We start from the raw sequence: 6,175 nt of genomic DNA, 5'->3' as shown, positions 1-6,175 counted from the left end.
TGCGCTCTATTACATCAACCTGGGAATGGTATTTAGTTTATAAGGAAACTATCGGACAAATTTTTCAATTTGAATTAAACCTAATCGAACTCTTAAAACAAGTTAAACTGAAACAGAATTTTCAATTGAAACAGACAAATGAGAAATGCTTTTTACTAGAGACTACTTGCTGAGGGTCAAGTTTTCAAGGACACTTCATATCGTTTAAAAAATATCTAGAGTTCTAATTTCTAGGGCTTAAAAATCTAAAAAAAATTGCTGACTTCAGAAAGCGTATATTATTATCACAGGATAGATTAAATAAATGAAAAAAAATTTTTTTTTGTGTGCTCTACAATCGGTGATAAAACATGGATCTACGTCTAAATCCCACAGGATATAATCCTCCGGGAGAAAATTCCCCAGGAAGACCCAGCCCTACCTCTACATGTAGAAGCCTGTTACAATCAAATACTAGAAAAACGCCAAATTCTGACGCCATTAGAAACTACTTTGAGGACAATTTGGTAGGCAAAGAAACGCGAAACTCGACGAGACGGAAATCGAGATTCAACATGGATATGAGAAACATATATCTCAGGACAAATGGCGATCTTCCCAGTTCAAACAAGGCCCTTGAATGATTTCACCGTGGCTTTGAATACATGCTCCAGAAATCAAAACCTCATGCATAAAAACTGATTGAAGAAATTCAGAGGCAGCAGTCACCGCAAACATTTAGTTTCTCCCAAGGGCAGCTCGGCAAAGATGTTCACAGAAGGAAACAGAATAAATTATTGAATATAAAAAGAAATGCTTGCTCTGCCGCTAACTACAAAGAGTAGTACTATCTCAAGGTTATAGCTGTTAATTTGTCTTTTTAGTTTTTTGTCTTCATTCTATCTGTGTCATTTTTGTTAGGTGTGTTTTTTAATTTCGCTTTTTTGTTCAATTCGAAAGTGGGGTGTTCAAACTTAAAATTGGGGACTTTGTTTTAGTGGGGTTTGGTCCAATGGAGGGTTTAGTCCTGTGGGATTTTATCCGGTGGGACCTTGTTCTGGAGGATTGTATCTTGGCGAACTTAGTCCCTTAGCAATAAAATTTCTAATCATCAAAAAATTACAATTGCATTAGTTAAATCTATGTGAAAATATCAACCTTGGTTGCTCAGATTTTTTCTAAATTGATTTAAAAAATTTTTTTTTGTTTCCAAAAAATCACTGTAAAAAGCTCAATTGACATTGATTCGCTCTGCGACATGAGTCTGGGAATGGTATATGGTTTATAACAAAACTATCGGACAAATTTTTCAATTTGAATTAAGCCTTACCGAACTCTAAGAATGAGTTTAATTTGAAACTGAATGCTCATTTAAAAAGACACTTTATTAGAAACTACTACTTTTTTTAGAAACTAATTGCTGAGGGTCAAGTTTTCAAGGCAACTTCTTTTCATATAAATTCTAGGGTTTTCGTCACAGAAACTGGGATATGAAAAGTTCAAAAACAATTTTTTGTTCCTATAGTTATTTTTGATAACATGGACATGTCACATTTTTCATAGACTTATAAAATAGTCATTTTGAAACTAAAAAAAGAACTGATTTCAGTTAAACTTATTAGTTTTGACGGCACATTTTTTTCTAAGGTGTTTAAGAATTTTTTAACGTTGAACTGAGGAAGATCTTTTGTTTTTTGTAGCTAGCTCCAGCTGATTGTGCTCAGGTGGTTTTTTCTCCAGACAAAATTCATTTTTTTGCTGCAAATTTTTGAACAATTGTTTGTAATCTATAACTTATTGATGCCTTGAAAATAATTTTTTTCCCTGCTGTCTCTTTTTGTAAAGTTATCAAAGTTTGAAAACTGTTGATTTGGGATATTTAACGTGCAAAATAATGCGTTGTTAAAGTGGTTGTAATTTATCTTGAAAAACCATTCCAAAATAAAATGAAACATGCTTTAAAAATACAGTTTTGTGTTAATAGGTTCGGCATATATCAATTTTTTTCCACTTCGGGCGCGGGTAAGATTTGTTAGAAAACGCAAAAAAGTTTTTTTTCAAAATTTTTATCAAATTTTTTTTCAGATAACTTTTATTGGCAATATATTCAAAATCGTTAGTTTTTGAAATCATGTCATTTTTAGTATCAAGAAAGTCTAAAAACGTATATTGCTCAAAATTCAGAAAACCCCAGTACAGTAAAAAAAATTACCAGAGATGGAAAATAGCTTAAAAAATTACAGCTTTTAACATCGGCAGATTTGCAATCAAAAAGGTGTGCAAAAAACAAGACATGAATAACAATTTGATCGATTTGTTACTGTTCTTTCAAAATATGAAAAAATGGAAAAAAGTTAGTGGGTTGAAATCAGATGTTATTGAAGCCCAATCTAGTCACCAACATAACTTTTTTGGTAGTCAAGTTTTGTTACAAGAGATGAAAAATGTGCAGTTTAAGTTTTTTAACCTGGAATTAAAATACATCCAAAATTTTAAATCTCTCTTTTTTCGCTAAAACGCTTTTCTCTCAAAACTGCAGCAACACATCGTCAGACAGTGAAAAAAAGGCTGCATCTACCTTTTTTTTCACTGTCTGAGGATGTGTTGCTGCAGTTTTGAAGAAAAGCGTTTTAGCGAAAAAAAAATATATATAAAATTTTTGATGCATTTTAATTCCAGGTTAAAAAACTTAAACTGCACAATTTTCATCACTTTTTGTCAAAAAGCTTAAACATTTTAAATGATTTGTTTCTTTTGTGCAAATATTCCACATATATATATTTCTACCCCTTTAGACAAGTCATTTTGGTGTCATTCCTAATTTGTTCCAGTTTAGATTAAAATGTTTGAGGGCAATTTTTTTGGTTTGTGCGAGGCAATCAAACGTTTATTTAATATCACCCGAAAAAAAACGGTTTTTCAATAACCAATTTGCATTTATCGCAGAAGTGTTTTAATTTTTAGAGTGCCGCCCGGTTCTTTTTGTGCGGCCCATTTTTCCCTTCTTAGTTTTTTCTCCGGCGAGATTTTCGTGCCTTTCAATGGGTTGGCGACAGTGCTTTGAAACGAACTGGCAAAAACGTCTATTTTGGTCATCGAAATTTGTCTGAAGAAAGAAGACGATAATTATTAATGTTTTTTATCGCGTTCAGACAATTCGGCCAAAGACAATTCAGCAGATTTGAAATTCAGACCATTCAGCCAAAAGTATGCAGACAATTCAGCCAATAATAGTGACCGCCGCAGTCACGCCAACGTGTTGCGAGCTTGCCAACAGATGGTAGGTCTCTATGATAAAATGCGAAATCTAGAGCGCCTACCGGCGAACTTAAACCGAGAATAACTCCCATTCCGATTTATTCTTTCGAATCTCGCGTTTTGTAAAACTGGCTGAATTGTCTCAGGCTGAATTGTCTGTATATTTTTGGCTGAATTGTCTGAATTTCAAATTGGCTGAATTGTCTGTGGCCGAATTGTCTATGCGCCGTTTTTTATAAATATATATTCAGAAGGCGAGTTATTATTATCTAGGTAGCACAACTATGAATTTTATGAGGTAATTTGCTATCTTTCGAAGATTTTATGAGAGAAAAAAACTTCAAACCAATGTACAGTGCTGATTTAAATTAACCGGACAAAACGCATTAAACTTGAAATTTAAAACCCGTTTTTCTCAAATTGGGTTGAGTTTAGGTGAAAATTCATGAAAACAAAACTTGCTTAAATTTTAGCAGAATTAAAATGGTGTAATTTAATTTGCGAAATTCGGGCCCGAAATTTTACCCCAAAAATGGGTCATTTTGGCTTTTCTTAGTTAATCAAAAATTACGCCAAAAATACCCAGTCAATCACAGACATAATTATATCAAAGTGAGCCCCTTACGTAGCTTAACAAACTTTAAGAAGGGCATAACCTCCAAAAAATTGTATAAAATATTTTATTTTTGTTTGATAGACAAAAAAGGTCGTTTTTACTATATAAAATACCAACTTTTTATTTAAAAACAATTTTTAAACAATTTGCAATTTTTTTTGGAAAATACCCTGCTTAAAGTTTGTTGGGCTACGTAAGGGGCTCACTTTGATATAATTATGTCTGTGATCGACTGTGTATTGTTGGCGTAATTTTTGATTAACTAAGAAAAGCCACAATGACCCACTTTTGGGGTAAAATTTCGGGCCCGAGTTTGGGGTAAAATTTCGGGACACCATATTAATTCTGCTAAAATTTTAAGCAAATTTTGTCTTCATAAGTTTTCACCTAAACTCAACCCAATTTGAGAAAAATGGGTTTTAAATTTCAAGTTTAACGCGTTTTGTCCGATTCATTTAAATCAGCACTGTACAGTGCTGATTTAAATTAACCGGACAAAACGCGTTAAACTTGAAATTTAAAACCCGTTTTTCTCAAAGTGGGTTGAGTTTAGGTGAAAATTTATGAAGACAAAACTTGCTTAAAATTTTAGCAGAATTAATTTGGTGTAATTTGTTTTGCGAAATTCGGGCCCGAAATTTTACCCCAAAAATGGGTCAATTTGGCTTTTCTTAGTTAAATCAAAATTACGCCAAAAATACCCAGTCGATCACAGACATAATTATATCAAAGTGAGCCCCTTACGTAGCCCAACAAACTTTAAGAAGGGTATATTCTCCAAAACAATGCTTAAGTCAATTCATTTTTGTTTGATAGACAAAAAAGGTCGTTTTTCCTCTATAAATTACCAACTTTTTATTTAAAAACAATTTTTAAACAATTTGCAATTTTTTTTGGAGAATATACCCTTCTTTATGTTTGTTGGGCTACGTAAGGGGCTGACTGTAATATAATTATGTCTGTGATCGACTGGGTATTTTTGGCGTAATTTTGATTTAACTAAGAAAAGCCAAATTGATCCATTTTTGGGGTAAAATTTCGGGCCCGAATTTCGCAAAACAAATTACACCAAATTAATTCTGCTAAAATTTTAAGCAAGTTTTGTCTTCATAAATTTTCACCTAAACTCAACCCACTTTGAGAAAAACGGGTTTTAAATTTCAAGTTTAACGCGTTTTGTCCGGTTAATTTAAATCAGCACTGTACTAGACCACCCATTGATTTTTCTTCTAGAAAAAATTCAACTGCTTTTTAAAATCAAATGCATCTTTTTTGCGATGGCTCGGTTAGATCTTTGAAATCATATTTGTTTTTAGTCTTTTGTAGTTAATTTTCGTTTAGCATGATGTTTTTTTGTGCTCTTCATATGTTGCATCACACAATTCAACAGCAAAAACAAAGAAACGAAAGTTATCATAGATAAAAAACAAAGCAAAAATAAATCTTACCAACAAAAGGCAAAAACGTGGTGTCTGAGCTGACAGAAACAATACTATTCCTTTCTCTGTATTATACGCCTTTCAAGTTAGAAATTCAAGCAGCAGTATTGATTAAAAAACAAATCTTTTTTCATAAGCTCAACTATTGAAGCAATACTTTGTAGGGGTGGTTATTCTTTACTGGATACTTTGGACGGAAAAGTTAATAAGATACAAAACAAATTTTCTAATATAATACTTTAGAAGTACCAAAGTGTTACGGCTCAAAAACAATTTTTCAAAGCTCAGTTCAACCATAATGGGTAGGGCGAATTAATTGTTCGAACTAATTGATTATCGTAGAAAAAGGCCATTTCCTACAAACTTTTGGTTATCACAGTAAAAAAGAGCTAGGGTGCTTTTCCGCGCTTTTGACGTTCATTTTGTTTGCTTTTTCAATAGGTAGTTTCAGATAAACGTCAAATTTGAAGTTATTTACTTTCATTCTTGCATTGAACAAACAAGGAACAAAATACCCGGTGATAGGGTAGGAGGGCCTGAACAAAAAGTAGGATCTCTCACCCTTGGTTGTTTTGCTTTAGATATGTACAGTACCATTTGACTATGATGCAATTTTTTTAATTACAGTTGCTACTTTTTTAATACAGTTGCTCGGATTTGATAACTTACCCGGGTTGACCAAAAATGCTTGTCCTACAGTTTTCATATATGAAAAAAAGCCTATCATACATTTTCGTGCAATTCCATATATACAGAAAATGTTAAGAAAACTTTAAGATAAGCTTTTTTGATTTATGGAAATTGTAGGATTTTTTTCATAAACCAAAAGTTTTCTTTTTTAACTTTCTTTCTCAAAATTTTTGGGGTGTGTTCGTGGCCGAAC

The sequence above is a fragment of the Symsagittifera roscoffensis genome, chromosome 6, assembly GCF_963678635.1.
Source record: "Symsagittifera roscoffensis chromosome 6, txSymRosc1.1, whole genome shotgun sequence".
In the NCBI taxonomy this organism is placed as follows: Eukaryota; Metazoa; Xenacoelomorpha; order Acoela; family Convolutidae; genus Symsagittifera; species Symsagittifera roscoffensis.
This window is presented reverse-complemented; position numbering follows the sequence as displayed.